This window comes from Hetaerina americana, unplaced genomic scaffold, assembly GCF_022747635.1.
Source record: "Hetaerina americana unplaced genomic scaffold, ioHetAmer1.1.p SCAF_2, whole genome shotgun sequence".
NCBI lineage: Eukaryota > Metazoa > Arthropoda > Insecta > Odonata > Calopterygidae > Hetaerina > Hetaerina americana.
This window is the reverse complement of record NW_027286763.1, coordinates 14,848,812-14,870,951: the sequence shown is the minus strand read 5'-3', so window position 1 is coordinate 14,870,951 and position 22,140 is coordinate 14,848,812. Positions and strand designations below refer to the sequence as shown.

The 22,140-nt window shown below is 41.9% G+C and overlaps 1 protein-coding gene across 1 annotated transcript in view; it reads right to left on the bottom strand.

Moving 5' to 3' along the window:
- Positions 1–19,233, bottom strand: part of Akt (Akt kinase) — a 132,206-nt gene extending 112,973 nt beyond the window's left edge. Inside the window, exon 1 of the mRNA XM_071585935.1 lies at positions 19,032–19,233. The gene's annotated coding sequence lies outside the window, so the exon portion shown is untranslated. The remainder of the gene's footprint in view (positions 1–19,031) is intronic.
- Positions 19,234–22,140: the final 2,907 nt, after the last annotated feature.

Below are 22,140 nucleotides of genomic sequence, written 5' to 3'. Positions count from 1 at the left end.
TACTTTCCGGATGACCCTCGTTCCGGAAGGAACGGCCAGTTCAGCAAACAACTTCACCTGCAATTGTTCGATTACAATCTCGTATGGTTTTTTGTTTATTTTGCACCGCAGATATTAAGAGGTCCTCAAGACAGCTACCGCGGGGGGGGAGGGGGTGCTTCAAGATTAAATTCCTGATTGACAGAAAAGCAATGTTTTGAAATGTGGGACTTCAGGGTCAAGGCAATCCTTGGCTTCATCTAGTTTTCGATGGAACTCACCAATTTCTGAGTAATGTCATGTTGCCTCCGAGACGTGTGCGAGTGGCATGTGTGCTGGATTCGACCTAATGAGAGTAAACGTTATTTGGAGGGGGAGATGGAAACGAGAATGGGAAGGAAGCTTCGGAACCAAAGGGAGCTACACAGATATGTTAGAGTGAGAGAGAAAGGCTTAACGGGAGTGACGTAGTTGGTCGCTTTGGTCGAGAGGGAGAGTCGGAGAGCGGGGGAACGGGGCAGGAGTGGGCGAAGCGAGGAGAATGCAAAGGGAATACGTGTATATTTAAAACATTATAATATTTTTGTCCTCGTGATTTTCTCCAGATACTCAGCCAATCAAGGTAGGCTTTCGACGGATCTCCATAACTATTATACAATACACATCGCAGACTAATTATACTCGTATCACATAGTCCCATACAAGCCACCGATAGGGTGTGTGGCAGGTATTGAATACACACCAGACTACCTTTGATCCGAAATACTTTTCCCTCCTAGCTCGGTCGGACTTCATTCTGATCTCTTATCGTTCGTGGAAAAAGTGACATCTTAAATCTATCTGTTCTACACTTAATCTCTCTAATTTTATTTGCATGATCTCACCTACCGCAGTACGATGGGCCGAATAATAAATTTTCAGCATCATTGCTAAATAGACATCCTTCCAATTTACGCAAGAGATTTAATCTGTAGTTTAGCCTAGGGTCCGTGAGTGATTCTCAAAATAGCTCCTGTAATAATGTAAAGTATTATACTGAGTGAAACATGAAGACTCACCAAGTATTGCCATGATTCATAAGAAAAAATCTCTAACCTTCCCCAAGGTCCAGCTCTTTTGACAACATGGCCCTAGAGCACCAATGCAGCGAGTCGCCACCACCTTCCGGCCCGCACCCGGAGTGGGCTTCGTTGCGGGGGAGGCGGCGCCGGTAAGGGGGGGGGGAGTAGGGAAAGGGGTCGTCACACCCCCGCCCCCGTCTCCGCTGCAATGCAGCAGGAGTAGAAGGGGGAGAGTGAGGGTGCGCCGGCTGGGGGAGGGGCGAAGAGGGCGAGGATGGGGCCGCCCTCCATAACTCCTGCCCCACTCCCCGATATTATTCCGGGGGACGCCGGCGGCTCTGTGAATTCAGGATTGCCACCCGAAATGAATGTCGATATTCAGTGACAGTGATCCAGGGCTCCACAATGCTTGCAAAGCTATGCCCCGGCACAACACTGCCCTCTCGGCTAGGGCCGTCGGATCACCAGGTGAAAGAGAAATTTGTTCTTCGATCGTGGAGAATCTATAAATGGCATTTTGTGTGAAAGTATGTGTGTGTGGAAGAATACTTGTGTGCGTACACATTCAAACGCGAAAACCCGCCAAATGGCGAACACATTGTAACGGATAGATATTAGAAAACGGGATACAAACACACACAAAGGACAAACAAAGGATTGGTTGGAATGGTGGAATCGAGCAGATCACAAGCGGAAAAGTTTCCTTTCCGGGCCGATACCTCGCCAATCATGCTATCAAGGAAAGGTGATCGATCACTACTCAAATCCGCGGGGCGGTTATGTATCCAAGTGCCCGGATGCCCAAGGGGGTCTCACTTTAGCGAAGGATGCAAGAATAGGGTTTTATTTATTTATTTATTTTATTTATTCAGTATAAGTCCGAAAACAGCGCATTCTGGCCTTTACATCGAACTATTAACAACGATAACAATGATCACATTTACAAACACCCAAGCCCTAGGTGGAGGAAAACTCACCCAGGCGGGAATCGAACCCGCGACCCTTGGAATGGCAGACGAGGACGTTACCCCGCCGCCACCGGGGTCGGGGTCGGTTGGTTGTGTTTTGTAAGGAGGCAAGGACAATGTAGCTGGGCTGTTTGGTAGTGTTGTGACTCATGTCCATCTAAAACCAACCTAGCCGGTAGATTACCGATAAATAAGCCCCCAAAGACATGTGAAAATCACACATTAGAGTAAAGGGCCATTTCTATCCCTGTGTCACCTATGGTTTCCCAGAAAGTTCAGGTATACGAAAAATCGTACAGCTTGGGTGGAGCTAAGGGCAGCTTGGGCACGCCGGCCGATGTAGCCAAGGAGGCAGGACAGTCCTGAAGGGACAATCGGCCGGATTCAACTAGGAGGGGACGTACCGCCACGTCACTGATTGTGACATATTCTTAATTTGATTTATATGCATTTCCAAGGGGTCAGGGTCGTTGAATATTTATCCCCTTCCTTAAAAAGTGAATACAAAACAGATTGGTTATCCAGATATATATTTATGCGAGCGTACGTAATCCGGGGCCATGAAAACGACATAAGCCTCAGCTATTGGGATAGATTTCTTCTTGTCGAATGCCTATTTCTCCTGAATACGAACTCTTAGGAGAGCCATACAGCCTGTCAAAAGGTGGCGCCGAAATGCATGTCTACGATAACAAGAGAATAAAGAAAGTACCTATCTTTTTGCCATGCGCCTTCCCCACTGGACGCTTGTGACAATTCGATATTCCTTTGAGCAAATCAGCGATAAGTAATGTGGTGAGGTTTATGATATAGCAAACCCACGATATATATCCCGCTGCCCGCGAAATATCGCTGGCTAAGAGTTTGAAGGACACTGATACTATTCTATATATCCGGAACGCGTACACACAGACATGAACGCATTTTCGCCGAATTTGACACATTAAATTGATGTGGACATGGTTATTTAAACTTTATACTTTCAAATAACTTATACAAATATTTTATAGTTGCGCAAAAGAAGACCGCAGCTGTTTTGGGAATAATTATGACGTCATATTCCCGAAGTTTTTACGTGTCTACTACCACCCGCCGTCCGCAATCGCTACACCTCGGTATGCAACAATGTAAAAAAAACTGGCGATTCAAGTTGACAATTACTATTTTGTGATTGAAATCGTGCTATAAAAATCATTGCGTGATGATCGCGAAGATAATTAATGGGATATCACCATGAAACGAGGGTAAAGCTACCCATGGCCCACGAGCAAAGACGAGACTACAGTAACACGCAATGAATGCGGAGGTTTACGTTGCCAAGACAAACAAAACCGTCATGCTTTAGTGTTCCATAAACAGTCAAAATCGCTTAGACTGAAATTCTCAAAATACATAAACAATAATACAAGAAGAGATATATATCTGACCTTAATCTCACCAGCCCAAGTCCTTATGCCCAGGGGTGCCTACGGTAGAAAGTATACTCAGAAAAATTTAAAATTACGACCGCCTCGGGTGAAGAGACCAGAAAATTATTCGACGCGCTTCGATGAAAATAAAAAAAAACAAAATTCCACGATGCCTCCAGATGAACCATGAAGATGACGTGGGGATTAACAAATACATTTTTTAGGAAAGATGACTAAAATTCATTAAGGCTCCAATGAAATCACGAATGGGATCGACTTGTTCACAGAGACGGACGGCATTCGCCAACATCCTCATACAGGACCAATGGTCATAATAATTTCAGCAATGGTTACTCAGAGAAGAAATGACAGCCGCGATACTTCCAAAGTTAAATGTCTCTAAATAACTTGCTCTTTTTTTGAACCCCAACCAGATTTAACATCTACATCTACATCTACATAATACCCCGCAAGCCGCCGCAAGGGCGTGTGGCGGGGGGTGTTAGGTCACCAACCGTAAAAACGAAAAATACCACATGCAAAAAACAACACGGAAAATTACACCCCAGCAGCGCACACACTCATGCAAAACTCCCTCCATCCAATACTCATGCAAACACATACACCGCCAAACAACAAAAAACTGCACCCCAGGATACAGCACGAAAGCCATCCTAAAACACGCAAGCCAGGACACAACAAGCAAGAATGTGAAACATCACTACCACATGAAAATGCACCACAAAACACTCAACCCCCCAAAGAGACAGTAAAAGGAAGGGAATTCGACCCAACGTTGCAGGTAGCAGGAATTTCCCCCCGCGGAGAGGGACGAGGGATTGAAAGGGAAACTTAAAAACAGATGAACAGAACACGAATGAGGTCATTCGGAAAGAATGGGTTATTATAACAAAACACATAAGGTTAGTGGAGGAGCATGCATTTAAGTAGAACTAATTATTTTTTAGACACTGAAGGGTTTTTAGACACTAACCTACACCTCTGATTTCAAAAATCCTGCTGCTAATATATGATTCCTAAAAAATAAACTAAGTTTGCATAGTCAAAATGTTTATCGTCCAGAGGATATGAGAAGGGGCGACTTAGCAATCACAGTTGACCACATTACATCATCAGCAAAACCGGGCGCTTCTAATCGCAATTCTTTACCTGAGATGCAGTCGAGAGCATTTCCCTTTTGTGAAATGAACCATTAATAAAGTAGCACATACACGTAGCTATTTAAATGTCTAGAGGAACAAGGATTTGATGAGGGAATGGCTCCTGTCCTGGGCACCCTCGCATTAATGGTGGCAATCACAGGGGTTTCTCCCGTTAGCAGCTTTTGATGGAGCGTCCAAATCCGTCCAATGGGAATCCTTTCGTCGCTTCCCTTGCCTCTTACAGGTGCCATCGCATAAAGTCAGCATCAATTTCCTTTGGCGATCATGGGGTTCTCTTGGATTAAAAACACACGAAAATGTCCGGCAAAACTTCCAGCAAGAAAAACATCCCATATGAATCATTTTTCCCTTGGGATGAAGTATAACTCAAGTACCGGTAAAAGAACCACATGCGTATACGGTTTCCACGTGCCTAAAAAACGCAATCTAAAAAATGCGAGCAAAAAAGTGAAAATGAATGTACCAAAGACAGATACGAATTGAGGTGAGAAAAACAGTTTCAACAATTTTTGTTAGTGATTAAGGCATGGCAGTTATACCGGTATAACACATGTATTCCGCAATTTCAGAATAAGGAAATAACACACATTATAGATGTAGTGGTGCAGGAAGAAAAACATTCGGAAACATGCTGAACGAGACATGCAGATGAAAACACAAGAAGGTCACATTCAGTTAAAATGTACAAATAGTGCCCGTCCCGGGATTAATAGCAAGTTCCTTCGTGATTTTTATATAACTGGAGAAATTATTATTCAGTAATCTACTGGTTATGGTAGGTTTTGGATGGACGCAACTACCAAATAAATATTTCGTGACTCTTAACAAAACGCAATCCAGCAACCTACTCTACATCAAGTCCCTCTTCATCTCAGTGTACTTCCTTACACCCTTCATCCCGTCCAACATCAACTGGAGAAATATGCTCTTTAAATTAATATTGATTAAAATCGCAACTCTGAGACAGTTAACACTAAAGTGAGGGCACAGAAATAATATTTATGTGATCGATTCCGAACACACTATCTACAAGGAAAAGCTCAGTTTTATTTTCCACATTGTTGTGATCGAATGAGATCCATTGTTGAATACATCTTTCGTCGTTGGGGCGGTCGAGATTCCCATTGTTGTGATAGCTGACACTTCTTCGAATGAGATCGCAATTAACAACCCAATTGTTGAGATCATTGCTATGCATCGCTCTAGTCGGGTCTGGCCAGTCCACAAATAATTGCCTGAAAATCTAAGGTTACATAGTATAGGGTGGGTCAAAAAGCAATTGTTTTTCTGAATTCCGCTCAGGCCTAGTGATAAATTGGTGTCATTTAGGACGCATAGCAATGGGGTGATAAAAGTCCTTTGATTTGGACAATTCCTTCCGGTTCCGCCCGGCCATTGTTACACCATTCCCCACGTTGACTCTCAAAAGAGTCCCGCACCCCCATTTGCTTCATCACGTGACTACAACCATGCCGTCCGCACCACTAGCATTGAATGAAGGCTGGCCTGACAAATTGAGGGAGACCTTTAAAAACCGAGACTTTCAAGAACTTTTACTAATCAAATTTTGCTGTTTGCAGGCTGCTAATGGCTTGTTTTGTTGAAAAAAGCAAAATTCACCATGAGGAGAATATCGGACACGTAGGGTTATTCATACAAACCGAGACATCTAATTTCCTTGTGCATTTTTAAATTTCTATATGTTTAGCCATTATCTTGAATTAGTTTTCAGAGTCCATATGAAGATTACTTCTCGGGATTTTCTGCGGGTCTGGACAAAATCAGACCCCCCCCCCCATTCTGGACTTACACAGAGAGAAATTTTGTGACAAGTCGTAAACATTGCGTGTGCCCTGGAATGCTGTCATCTAAGAATGGTTTGGTTGTGGGCATATTCTTCGTCAGATGATAGCAGCAAGCCGTTATCAATCCCTAATGGTACGATGAGTCTCGCTTCACCATGGACCAGATTTAAGATTAGACCTTCTCACGTCTGGATTTCTCTGAAGGACGCTCTTCATCACTGTACAGATGAAGTACTCAAGTTGGCAGTCGTAAGCAGTGAGATAGAATTAAATCCCCAAGTTTCCGTGCGACAGGACAAGTTACTCTGTTTCATCATCTTCTCCCATTCGCCAGTTTTGAAATACCGCAATTCCAATACCGTTTGAGCCATTGGTTAGTCACTTAATTCAGGCAACATAAATTTTCTCTCCCCCCCCCCTTTCCCTGCCTCTCCCAAACGTGGACACGCGGAATGTATTTTATTCAATACAGAGTGTGGTGTAAACCGAACTCACGTTTGAAATACTGAACCAGCAGTCGCGACAAACTACGCTCCATATTTTAGCTGTCACAAGCCTTTTCTTTACATCTTTACTTAACGTTCATGTATCTGCCACCTTTGTGAAAACCTAACGCAAGTTCTCTTTTCATGTCCCTACTACTTTTCCCACCTTATTCTAAAGCACTTTTAAAATGCGCTTAAGTGCACTCCTTTCCCTCCAGAACGCCTAGAGCATCTAGAACACCGCAATGGAATGTGCAGACTCGATTAAATACTTGGGCGTTACCATCACTCACGAACTCTCCCAGATGAAACACATACTGGGAATATGCGGACAAGATAACAACATATTAGGATTTATTAGAAGAGTACTAGGAAAATATGATAAAGGGGTCAAAGAGAAATATTATCTTTCGCTGGTTAGGCCTCATTTAGAATATGCTGCTTGCATATGGGATCCTAATGAAGTTGACTTGATGATTGCTTTGGTGGATCCCGTGCAGCGTAGTGGAGCTAGATTTGTAAAACGTAGTCATGATTAACTTAGTAGCGTATCCAAAATGTTAAAGAAGCTGGGCTGGGAATCACTCACGGAGCAAAGGCTATATTACAGATTACATCTCTTGCATTTATTGGAAGGATGTCTCTTCAGCAGTGATGTTGAAAATGTATTCTAGTGCCATCGTACCACGGTAGGAGAGATCACATCAATAAAATTAGAGAGATCAAATGTAGAGTAGATGCATTTAGGATGTCATTTTTTCCACGAACGATAGAGATCATAAAAATATTGTTCGACCGCATTAGGGTAATGTTCAGGTAAAATTATTCTGGTGTGTGCTCACGCCCTGCCACACACCCTAGCGGTGGCTTACAGACTACTATAAAATACAAGTATAAAAAAGCGAACTCAAGATTTTAGAGATTCCTGAATCCCGTCCCGTCCTATATTCTTTTCATTGACGCTCATCCCATTCCCGTCACGCATGCGTAACACACTCAGTAATCCCTTTGTCTGAGTGTCTCTGCAAATGTTTATAATATGCCAATCAAACACCAAGGCTCTTTGTTGCGAAGGCATGGAGTGAAACTCTAGGTATACGTATGCAGCACATGCACAGGAGTAAAATGAAAACAAGCATTCAATGATTAATGGATCAGGGGTCGATCCTGACGGCGAAGTAGAGTGTGAATGGGGAGATGGCCGAGGGGGGAAGTGGGCCAGGTGTGAGGTCACCAAATCCACTGAACCTACTCGAGCAGCACGGAGACAACTGGAAAAAAACGTCCGAGGGAGTTGGCCTCTAGGAGAGAGGCATTCTAGGACAACTTTTCTTCCAAAATCCTTTAAAGTTGCATGCACACGGATTTTCGATTGCCTGACCAACCTATCCACTGCATCTTTACACGACTGCATCTATATTCAATTACCATCCTTGATCATCCTCCTTATTCGGCAGATCTCGCCCGCTGCGACTTTTTCCTATTCCCAAAATGCAAAAATGTGAATCGGGGACATCACCGGGAGGATGTGAACACAAAAAAGCAAGAAACAACGAGAAAACTAAAAAGCCTAACTGCCGAGGACTTCCTAGGGTGCTTTAAACAGTGGAAAAGAAGACTGAATAAGTGCGTAGAAACGAATGGAGAGTACTTTAAAAGGGGACAAAATTGATGTAGACTAAATTTTGCAAAATAATTTTTTTAGGGCCTAAGTGCGCGTATTTATTGGACCGAGTCGTATGCCAACCTCCGCGACGGAGTGTGGCAGCGGGTGTTGGGCCACCAGTCAGCCGAGCAGTGATCCACAACCTCAAATCTATCAAAGGGCCGCGACAACTGATACTTCCCAAGCTTGGGACGCACTGGGAATATTTTAGTAAACACAAGATGTAAATCATTTAGTTCATTACAATATTACAATACATTCGAAGGAACACGATCTAAAAAACACGTTTTAAATACAATTCACATAAAAATTAATTATTTTATAACTTTCAACGCAAAAAAATTATTACTATGGGAACTTTTAAATTTTATCTCCTTTTTTTAATCAACAGAAGCGGTCGTCGACCGCAGAGCAGAGATTCAGAGCAATCAGAGTTCATTGGTACGTGTATTCAGTACATATTTAATTGCAGAAAGTTCAAATACTCGCGCTTGAGTTTCCTATTTCATTGATCGCGAATTATGCGAGGGAATAAGGATTTCTTATACCAGTCAATGGTCTGCTCGGCGGTCAATTTCCCACTACTTCTCCAGAAGCAATCTTATCACCTAACCTCTCAATGTGTTAGGATTAAACGTGATAGATTTGCATCCGGCCCTGCATAGCACTTAGTACCCTCGATACGAAGAGACAAGATCTCTTTCCAATTCGTCGGCTGCGGACCCTACCTCACTATCAGTCCCAAGTCCCGCCGCAGCCCCTGGAATGGGGACGCAGGGGCAGATGTTTCCGAAAGGTCACGGTGATGCCCTACCCTCTCCCCCAAAATCCTATCGGAACCGCTACCCCGCCGTCGCCCTCAAAACACAACGGGGATTCGGCGCGGGGGCGTCCCAACCCAATCACTCCGGGGGCGTTGCGGGGGCGGAGGGGTGTATGCGAGGGGCGCCCGCCTTCGTTCCCAGACGGCATCGATCTGCACCGTCTCGGCCCCCCCTTTCCTAACACCCAGCGCGAGGAGAGGGGGCAGAGGCGACTGCGCAGCGACCGAGGCTTGCAACCCGGGGGCCGTCGCCGGGGAGGGACGATGCTCGTGAATGGGGGTCCTCCTGACCCCTACCCGGCGCCAGAATGCCTTTCCGGAATAGCCCGGAAACGCGGTCCATGATGCAGTCGGGAAGGCGTATACTGGAGGCTTTTTGAGATGTGGACGATTGGAGAGATAGTAAGGGAGGGGTGATTGTCTATTATGTTTAATTAATCAGGTGTGCATTCGCACACCCGGCCACACTGCTTGCAGAGAACTAAAAAATACTAATGTATGCATTAGCTGCCGACGGATCACCCAGGGAATCAAGAAAACATTGTTATGGGGAATAGTTTTGTTGACTAGAAAAATTCTCTCGAAGAGGAAAGGATATGGACAGATGGAAGAGACTTTTACGAGTTTGGAAAAATTAAAATGGGTGGAAAGAGAACAAACGGGGAAGAGGTTGGCATGGTAGGGGAAGAGAGGAGGGTTTTGAGGGAAATTCGAAGACTATGGGAAAAGTGGATGAACAGGGGGACATAGTGAATCGTAAGTCAAGGAACCGTACTGTCAAGGAGGCCGGAATTAAAAAAATGAAGTCGCTGATCGTCTTTTCATGTTATCTATTTTTTATATTTTTATAAACCAGCAAGCCGCCACTAGGGTGTGTGGCAGGAGGCGACTACACACCAGACTAATTTTGACCCAGATATTTCCACCCCTACCGCGTTCGGACAACGTTTTTCTGATCTCTTATCGTTCGCGGAAAAAATGACGTCTTAAATCTATCTGTTTTAAATTTAATCTCCATAATTTTATTAACATGATCTCTCCTACCGTAATACGATGGGGGTAATAATACAGTTTCAACATCACTGTTAAAGAGACGCCCTAATTTATATTTGCAAGATATGTAACCTGCAATTTAACCTTCGCTCCCAGAGTGATTTCTTTTTATTTTGATGTATATAGTATACCCTGCAAACCATCGACAGGGTGTGAGGCATGGGGAGGATATTTTATCTATGTCATTGAATTTGTTAGTGGTTTCCTATGAGATACTTTGTCGAAGGTCTTTTTAATATTATATACAAGTAGAAAAACCGCAATCACTGAGATATTTTCACCAGAACCCAAAACAAAATGAACAAAAGCATAAGTTGTCCTTCGCAGGATCTACCCATTCGACGGCCGTACTGGCTCATAGAGGCTAAATCAGAGTAGTTCGCGCGCCATATCCAAGTTTTAATCTACGTCTATATCCTAAAAATATATGCAAGATATTTAATCTGCAATTTAGCCGTCGCTCCGTCAGTGATTCCCAGCCTGGCTCCTCCAAAAACGTGCATACGCTAATAAGGTTTTCATAACAACGTTTTATAAATCTAGGCCCTCCACACTGCACGCGATCAAATTCGGCAATCAATCCAACTTCATAAGGATTCCATATCCTGGCAGCATATTCTAAATGAGGCCTAATCAAACATATATTACCAAACCACAGTAATCAACCCGAATGGGGAAGGTGGAGTTCACCCAATACTAACCAATACCAACAGCGTGTGAAATTCTCTCAAGATAAGGGACCAGTTCCTTTCCCAGGGCCGCCTACGGTTTCTCTGGAAATGCGGATTAGTAAGACTGTCTTTTTCGAGAATACTCTTGTCAATTTAAATGCTTCCATTACCAGATGGTAGAGCATTTATTACTTTTTACACTAGAGAATATTTTTTAGTGGTATCTCGATCCCTACTTGAGGTGTTTTGTGGAGGGCACTTAAAAGAGTGAGTACGCCGTCCGTCGGATGGGACGTTAAACTGCGGATCCCTTGGTGTCCTTCGTTAAGTACCTAATGCCGACCTACACTAATGCCGAAGCCAGATTTTTCTCCACCCTTCACCCTTTCCTGTCCATCCCTAACGACGAAAATGAACTTAGCTGTCGGTGGCCTCCCCTAAATACTACGGCTACTAGCTTTACCATACATATTTACTGTCATAGAAGTGCACTATATTTTGCATGAAATTGCCATATTTAACTTTTGTTTCAAAAGAAGAAAGATGGGATAAGAGAAAAAACAATAAGTAGGAAAAGACCTTCAAATATGCAACTTAACAAAAAGAAATCCCTCTTCGCTGCTTACTGTATCAGGCTGTGAGCAAGGAAGGGGCTACTTAAAAAATACATGAGCTTTGTTTCCCTGTATGGGTGTGAAACCTGAACGACGAGGAAAGAGGTAAAGGAGACTAAATCCTTTGAAGAGTGGTTCTATAGGAAATTACTCCAAATCAATTAAAGATCCGAAAAAAACACAATAGCTTTATCAGAGGGCAGGCGAAAGTAACTTCATTTGGCTAATTATAAGAATGCATTTTCAACATCTTGTTACGTAGTAGCGCATCCAAAATATTAGAACAGCTAGGCTGGGAATCACTCAGGGAGCAAAGGTTAAATTACAGATTGAAGCACTTGCATAAATTGGAAGGAGATCTCTTTCGCAGTGATGTTGAAAATGTATTATTACTCCATTGTACTACGGAAGGAGAGATCACGTCAATAAAATTAGTGAGATAAGTCTAGAACAGATCTATTTAAGATTCCCTTTTTTCCACGAACGATAGGGGATCATAATAACATTGTTCGACCGCGGTAGGGTCATGTTCGGGTAAGAATTATTCTGCTGTGTATTCATCCCATTGCCACCACCCTGGCGGTGGCTTGCAGGGAGTGTGTGTATGCGTATATATATACGTATTATTACTTCATTCGTACTACGGTAGGCGTAATACTGTCAAAGAAATTAGATAGATTAATTGTAAAACTGATAGATTAAACAAGTAATTTGTTCCACGAACAATAAGGGATCAGAATAACGTTGTCCGACCGTGCTAGGGGTAGCAATATTCGGGTCAAAATTAGTCAGGTGTGTATTCACCCACTGCCACACATCATTGCGGGGGCTCGCAGGGTACCAATTAAAAAAAAATAAATAAAAGCAAATAGAGCAGACTGGAACTAGACAGCTGCACACTACCATTGTGCGCAGAAGATTTGACCTCATGATCACACACTTTACCAGGGACCTAATAGTTTAATGCGTTACATGATGGAATCGTTTTGTCATTTGTACTCGTAGAATGCGTGGGTTATATTCGGGTCAAAATTAGTCTTGTGTATTCAACCCCTGCCACACACCCTCGTGGTGGCTGGCTGGGTACTATAGTATTCAGGGGTCGACTAATTTATTTTCCAGGCGAGTGAGCGATGAATTTCTTCCTCACCTGGAAAGTGATTTTTTAAACTGTTGACAATTGGGTCACCGGATTAAACAATTTGTGTTGTTGATAATTCAATGAATACTTTTCCTGGGGCAAAATGACGCGGGTCTAGGTCTCAATCCCGCGATTTTATCCATGATCGAAGTGCTGCATGATGATCCTCTGATCTACGGGTTTATCAAGGCGTGTGCATTGCCACTGTGCATGCATCCATCGACATTGAACAAACGAATGGAGTAACAAAACACACGAGTTGACTCAACTACAACAGGCAATCATTTCTCGGGCACCAGTTAATGGGAACTCCTGCCTCATACACCGACCGCTAGTAAGCCTGGCGCATGGAAAGAGAGAACACTGCGATGTTCAAAATTGACGGAAGCATGGGAACAAGCAAATGTATCCCATAGTTATTTCGTTCTATTACAATGTGTGGCTGACCATTCGCTTTCACTTAACGAAAGAATTAAAGCGATGAGAATACCGAGAAAAGTATCTAGGCTAAAAATAGGCCATATTACAAAGCGGCCAGAAGCAGGAAGCCATAAGGTTTCCCACTTGGAATGTCCGGAATAACATTATGTAACAAAGCCCGGGTGGTTGACGGAAATGGAAATCTGTCAATTAACGAATCGATCCATCTCTCCAGCTAGATAAATAAAAACCATTATGTAATATTCCACATGATTCACAGCTTGATTTTTATCACCCGGAATTTCATTTAAAGATATGAGGGTTTTTTGGTGAAGACTAAATATGATGGTTAAAACAGATAATAATGCAGTTAAAATAAACATTAAACCGCTTTCATAATTTGGGTGTCTCTTTGGCAATGACGTTGACAATGCATAATTAGTACCATTGTACTACGGTAAGATAGATCCTGTAAATAAAATTAGATTATGTGGGGAACAGATGCTCCAAGATGCCATTCTTCCCCACGAATAATGAGGGTTCAGAATAACGTTGTACTGCGGCTGTAGGCGGGGAAATATTTTGGGTCAAAATGCTATATTGTGTATTGTTTATTTATGTGCTTGCAAGCCACCGTCAGGGTGTGTGGCAGGGGGTGATAACTCATCAGAATAATTTTACCCGAACATGACCCTACCGCGGTCGAACAACATTATGATCCCCTATCGTTCGCGGAAAAAATGACATCTTAAATCTATCTGTTCTACACTTAATCTCTCCAATTTTCCTACCGTAGTTCCATGGGGGTAATAATACATTTTCAACATCACCGCTACCATAAAGAGACATCCTTCCAATTCATGCAAGAGATTTAATCTATAAACCTTTGCTCCGGGAGTGATTCCCAGCCTAACTGCTCTAATATTTTGGATACGCTACTAAGTTTATCATAACAACTTTTTGCAAATCTGGACCCACTACGCTGCACGCCATCCAATTCGGCAATTAATCCAACTTCGTGACGATCCCATACAGCACCAGCAGAATATTCTAAATGATTCCTAACATTTCTCTTCGACCATTTACTCACAGTTTACCCAGTACTCTTCAAAAAAATCCTAATTTTTTTTTAGCTTGTCCACATATTCCCTGGATGTGCTTCACCCAGGAGAGATTGTGAGTCAGGGTAACACCTCGTAGGTATTTAATTAAGTCTACACATTCCATTCCGGTGTTCACAATGCAGTGGGCGTTCGGGTGGGAATTGCTCTTTCTCCAAAAAATAATGGCAACGGCAAATAAATGTATCTTACTAGTGACTATAGAGTCAATGTCGTTAACGTAAAGTAGGAATAAAAGAGGTCCGATGACACTTCCCTAGAGAACACCTGAAGTTCTACTTCATTTGAGCTAATTCCATCTATAACTACTCTTTCAACCCGACCGTTAAAGAAGTCTTTAATCCAATTCCGGATATATTTATCTATGCCATATGCTTCTAGCTTTGCGAGTAGTTTACTATGACGTACTTTGTCGACGGCTTTCTTACAATCTAGAAAACTTGCGTCCCCTGGAACATTGCTCGATCCCGAAATAAGAATATCATGAACAAAAGGGGCAAGTTAGGTCTCGCAGGATCTACCTTTTCGGAAACCGTGCTGATTTTTCATTAATAACTACTGACTATCGACGTGTCAAACGATCAAACTAGCAACTATACGTTCCATAACCTTGAACAAAATGGATGCGAGGGAAATTAGGTGTGCAACTGCTCGGTTCCTCCTTGTCTCCGTTTTTAAATATTGGTGTTATGTTAGCCGTTTTCCAATCTCTGGGAACCTTATGATCTACCAGCGACTTCTTAAATATTATGTCTACATTACAAGCAATTTATTTCATTTATATATACCCTGCAAGCCACCGCCAGGGTGTGTGGCAGGGAGTGAATACACACCAGAATAATTTTACCCGAACATGACCCTACCGCGGTCGAACAATGTTCTACGATTAATCTGTCTAATTTAATTAGCGTGATCCGGATTTCCGAAGCTACATGTAGAATCTTAAGTATACGAGCGGGTACTTCATCGGGCCCGAATGATTTATTAGGCTTGATATTTTGTAGCTAACGTTCTATTCCATTATATGATATTTCAATTTTGAGCATCGGTTGACCGGCACGATTTGGTTAACTATCATGGGTATTCTGTGAGATATTAGTGAAGACGCTTTGAAAGAAGAAATTTTATAAGTTAGCCTTTTCCAAACTGCTGGCTACTCTTTCGCCTTCATCAATTTTGAGAGACTTAACAGTTGGCCTATCTCCCTGAACTTCTCTGACGTATGACCGAAATGCTTTAGGCTTCTCTTTCAAATTTTCCACTAACCATCTCCTTTTGAATTCCCTTAACGCTTTCCGGAATTAATTCTTGGCATTGGCTCTAGATATCTTGTAATCATACGTATCGTCATTCATTTTATCGCTAGGGATATCATCCCTCATATTTTTCCTAATATTGGCGGGACACAGCCTTTGACTTCGTAATGCCTTTCTAACATCTAGGTTCCGTGTTATCTTTGCTAAATTTACTGGGAATGAACTTGTTGGCTGCTGAGCGCGTGATCTTGAGGAAGTGATGTCACGTATCCAAAGTATTTTGGTGATTACTATTTTTCTTACAACTTGCGAATTGTTTCTGCTACACTCACTATAGGCCATTGTAGTCCCCTTTTTTAAACAAGTAAATTTTCCTTTTAGACTTCTTATTTCGGACCCCATGGAGCGAAAACTTCCCATTAACTGCCCTGTGGTCACTAATTCCTTTCGTAGTTTCTATAGTTAAGACTTTTTCCGTTGTATTCGTCACCAACAAATCAAGAATGTTGTCGCCCCTAGTTAGTGAAGGTACAAGTTGATTCGATGAGTTCAACGTAAAAGAATTCAATAGCGATTCGCAGATATCTTCGTCTTCACCACCCGTTTTAGAAGTATGTGTTCCAGTCAAGGACATCGAAATCTCCGCCGATTATAACGTCGCGATCATTGTGTTGGGATAAAAAACCTTTTATTTTCTGATCTAATTCTAGTATTGAATTGTCTCTGTCAACTGGCGGTCTGTAAAATGCGTATTCATAAATTCTTTTGGATTGAGGACTTTTAATTGAGCATCAAACGCTTTCCAAACCATTACCTGGAATTACCTCAACCCTGCTAACGCAAGAATTTTCAACTGCAATAAAGACGCCGCCCCCGATTCTATTTGTGCTTTCATTTCTATGAATGGAAAAGGATTTTGGGAAAATTTTACCGCCGCAAATTTCGGTGGTTAACCAACTTTCTGCCCCAATAATTATATCTGCGCCTGTGCTTTGAATAAGGTGATGATATTCTGCCACTTTGTTTTTAAAATTTCGGCAATTTGCTACCAATACAAATAATGTTTCATTGACATTACGGGTTTCAGCATTTTTTAAGAGGATCGTCTTTTTGTTAATATTGAATCCCTCATAAAATTTTCTGTCAGATGCTATCCGATTCGTGTTAAATGAACCATTGCCAGCATTGAACCTCACTTCATTTAAAGCTACATAATTTGGCAAAGAAGACTTTAGAGACCCACTTATTGACCTACCCGCTGACCTACACTTTAATCTAAAAAAGCCCAGCAGTGCTCGAATATCCTACTCGCTACACACCTGGCGACCTCAGGCGTGTAGTGAAAACCAAAACGGTTCAGGGGATTCCTACACGATTGGATCGCCGGATGAAGGTCGACGAAGGATACCCCGATACCCCTGCAGAAAGCATGCAACCTCTGATTGATGCCTTCCACTCGGCTCCTAACCAGAGGTCCAAGATCAATCCTCGGGACAAGGCTGCTACTATTTAATTTAATAATTTCAAAAAGTTAATCTCGCCTCCACCAATGTTATCTCTCCGGCAGATCGTTCCTCAGAACCGCAAGCCATGAAAAACTTTCCTGATTATATAAGATGAGCAACATGGTTTTTAAAAGAGAAGAAGTATAGAGAAGGATTCTGGTCAGGATATAACGAACCTCCACCGCCGCTATGGCAACTATTTTCGCGTAACAACCGCTGCGGGCTCCACGCAGCTTTTGAACAGCACATAACCAGTTGCGAGACCTCCCGCCTTCGCCCGATTCCCCCAAGTGGACGACTTCTCCCCCTCTCACACGCGTGCGCGTGAAATTCAGTGCAGAAACGAATGCTAATGCACGCGTGCGTGGTGAGCGATACGGGGGCACTTACCGGCAAGTAAAGCGATGCGAACCCCCCGCGAAGTCTGAGCAAAATATTACCATTGGGGTCAAAATTGAATATTACAAATATTCACTCCGAAACCAAATGAAATAGCACCAAATGGTGGCTCAAAGTTAAAGTCACCTAATATATTAAAAATAAGGATGGCCATTCTGAAATTAGGAAAATATATTTCACGAAGAAAATTGACAACGCAATTTTTGTCGTAAACAAATATTTTTTGCTCTATACAGTTCTAGAGTCAAGGTTCTACAGTAAGTCAGCTCTCAAGGACAAAATTCTGTTTCCAGCACGTCTTCTTCAATTATATATTCACTTTTTTTAACCATCTACATGCGCTACAGTGGACCTTATTTTGTTAACAACACGTTTCTCGTGCCTTCTTATATGCTGTTCCTAATGATCAAATTAGCTTTTCACGTTTCCACAAATGCCGAGGAAGACCATGCTTTCATTAATAATTTGTATTTGCACTGTCATCTTAATTAATGCTGCGAAATATTTTTAGACCCTCTTCAGTGGGCGAGGTGTCACTGAAACAAATAAATGTCATTTATAAAATATATAAAAAAACCTGGCAAATCTAGCGACAGAATAGCAGGAAACCATGATAATAATATAATACGCCGTCGCCGTGGCTTGATGGCGGCCGGACTCGCCAGCACGCCGCACAAACGCCACCTGGCCTCGGAAAGGACTCTCACGAGGAGAGAGAATCACCCAGCCACATAGATGCGCGCGCGCCGTCTCTCTAGGCAAGCTGTCCCCTCCCCGCCCCCCTTGGCACCTCAAGAGGCGGGCGAAAACCCAGACCGGAGGGGGGCAGGGGGGGAGAGATAGGTCTGGGAACCGATTGAGGGTGCCGCGTCTCGTCTGGCAGCCATCCTTGCCCACCCCTTCCCCCCCCCCCGCCGTAAAACTACCTTACTACGCTATGAGCCCCTCCCCTGAAGTCGAAAAAAAAAAAGCATCTTGACCACTTCTCGAAATTATCGACAGATTCTTATGAAATAGACTTAAAATACGATCTAAAGTAGAACGTTATTTTCCAATAAATTCCGCACTCATTCGAAAATTTAGTGTTGCTGCTCTATCCAACGGAAGAGACACCATTCTGAACTTAATAAACACCAACATACAAAAATGTCAACAGAAAACATGTTATTAGAAATTGGGGTGCCGATATCAGCAAATTCTTCACTTGAAACGGCGATATTCACGAAACTGACGGTTCGCAAATAAAGAATAGCTATGTTAACTGGGCAAGCTGCTGTATGAGTTAGTCGGTACTCAAATATCTTGAATAAAGAGTCGGCTATTTATGCAGTCCAACGATTTACACGCACAAAAGAAGTTATATACCCTCAGATTATGTAATCAGATGAACATAAACCGCCAAGATGTCGAACGATTTGGATAACTTGAAACTTTCACTCAGAACCATAGAGCATGTTTTCACAATCCTTACCTTAAAAGTTGTCAACAGAATGTTGGGAGGCACTTGGGTTGCAGGAAAAACCATTAACTAAATCACAAGTCCAAAAATGTATTCGAGGAAATTAAGTTTATATTCACAACACTAAAACAATCCGTATCTTCGCAAAACTCACTGCCTCATCACAACTCACAACGAATTACCAACCTCTCTACTCCCTCCGCACTTTGATGAGAGTGACGTCGAACCGGATTTTCTTGCTGAGTTGCCAGCTTTCGCTGAGCTCTCTCTCTCTTTTGCCTTATATGGAAAACAAATGAATAACATATTACGAATCACCATTCTTCCTAACGAGATGATTTAAATTTAATATTACCAATTATTATGCCATGTCCAAAATTATTTTTCGATTCGTACAGGAATCAATTATATCAATTTTGTGGTATTTAATACTGGTGAGAGGAATTTTGAAATCTTAAATCATTAGCGAGTGGCAGAGTTCACCTCGGAAAGATTAATTATTAGCTCAATTCGTCCATTTATGGTTTCGATAAAAAAGGACTTCCATCATATTATTCGGAACATTAATTTCTGGGTTAGTGATTATTGCAATGAAAATGTGTTCCTATGTCTCAAAATCGGAACTGAACAATTATAATCAGCAACTAAAACGACGCCAGCGTTTCTAGGTTTTGTAAATAAATTCATCCCTTCCTAGAAATACGTTTTGGGATATAATTACGATATTTTACATTAGCATGCGAAATGTTTTCATTCTGATTCAGTCGCATGTACGTTCAGTACAAATATATCTAATCCACTTACATATATGTTTTTCGACTTCACAGGATATTCCTTTTCTTGGAGAAATTTAGTTATCTAGACTACAGTTCTGTTCTCTCTTCTGTTTAATAATATTTCACAATATTTGAAACGATCTATATCATCTCGCCATATCTCCCCAGAATTCTGTTTTTTTTACTTAATATCACTTACCGCGAAATATACCCATCATATACATCCCACGGTCATCTATCAAGGGCATGGCATGAGATCAAGGATGGTGATTGAATTTTTTGCCAGAAACTGGCAAACAATCAATGCTGAATATGCAGGTGCATTGTCATAGTGAAGGATCCACCCATCATGTTCGGTTAAAATAGTGTGCACTGCTGATTTTCCTCAATTCAATTCATCAGCTATCATTTGGACAGTTTTTTGGCGATCGGTAAATACAAGGGACCGTATACGATCAATGCTGTCGTAAACACAGGTGGTTGAAGGTTGTCCCGGCCTTGCATTATCGGCATCTTGTCGGCCATCTTCAGAGCATTATTACCATAAAGATCAGTCCATATTTCAGTAATTTCTTGATAACTTTTACCGCTCTTCACCAAGAAACTTGATTCTGATTTGTTGCTACTTGTTTTCATCAATTTCCATTTTCGACAAACAGTAAAATCAAGCACAACATAAACTAACATAACTGGCACCATACGCACAGCTCGACAATCCGCCAAGCACAGACGGCTCATTGGATCTCAGCCGGCTAGCGCCGCTAGTGGGCAGGGCTATAGTCCGCGTCATGGCCGCCAGGTTGCACCAGTTCACGCACTTATTGCACAGACCACATATGAACATGGGTCAAACATCCAAAAATCTTGCAATGGCTGATTTCTACTTTCTGACCGGGCCACAATTTTCCCGAGAATAAAACAATAAAACTGAACGATGGAGTTCCCTATTCTTAAGACAATTAGCCGTTTCTGAGACATTCGCTTTCACATAATCAATTACTATTACCATACCTTCTTTCATTTTGCCCATTACCTTCATGTGCAGATGCCCTAAGCACCTTTGCCATTACTGCTGCACATCAGGTACTGGTTGCACATTATTTAGCTTGTACAACCCATTTACTTCTGATCCAGGGTAGTCCAATACTAATTGAATCAGCCTGGATCTCCATCCGAGGTTCTGAAACAATCTCACAAACAGTGAGATCATCCACAATAAGAATACCATTCCAAGTAACCCTCGACATTGAAAACAAATTTGTGGCAAACTTTGGTCCATAAGTCCGAATATTTACTGGAATAACCTCATCCTCATTTTCAATATTCATCATCACATTTCCACAACCTAGAACCTATTATCATTCCCCAATTGCAAACAGCCTAAAATGTTCGGATAAATAATTATGAATCAAATCATGAGGTGTTATGCATCTTGAGGTACTAGAAACTAAGTATAAATCTTCTAGATTGGGCATGCCAACTTCAGACATTGCAGTCATCAAACTAAAAACACCAGATACTTGCTTATGTGGTTGATCTGAAAACTTTCTGAGCTCAATATAAAGATGGCAGCATGCTTCATCAAAAGTTGGGGAATGTGTTTGCGCATGCACTGAAAGTTCCTCACTAAAATTTCAGCCATTTTGGACACTAAGTTGTTGTTTGACATTCTTTTGAGAGAATAATTTTGAGGGTTTATGTGAAAGTGGAAAAATGTCAGCTGTCATTAAATAAATATTTTGAAAGGCAATAAACCTACAAAAATCAAAGACAATTTGGATACCTTTGGGACATGGGGACTATACAAAATCATTTATGGCCCTGAAATTTTGGGCAGCTGAATTTAAATGTTGCCATATCGGTTTGGCTGATGATGAGCGTTCAGGATAGCCAAAAACAACAACAACCATTGATAACATTGAAAAAGTTCACCAAATAATACTGGATAACTCTTGAATTAGAGAGATAGTAATGGCTATGTGCATATTGAGAGAATACTTTAGTCATATATTATCTAAAGAATATACTACTATGTAAGCTATTCAGGCATTGGGTGCCACATTTGCTCACTTTGGACCAAAAATGCATTCAAATGAACATTCCTAATGCGCTGTTGGAGCAGTTTAAGCTAAGTGAGACAGATTTTTTGGGTCAATTCATAACTATATACAAAACTTGGATCCACCTCTACTCTCCTGAGATGAAGGAACAGTAGACTGCCAAAGGTGAAGACTACCGTCAGCTAAGAAGACAATGGTGACTTTTTTGGGATAGCCATGGAATTGGGTTCATTGATTATTTTCAAAATGGTAAAACAAGAATGAGAGAGTATTATGCATCATTAC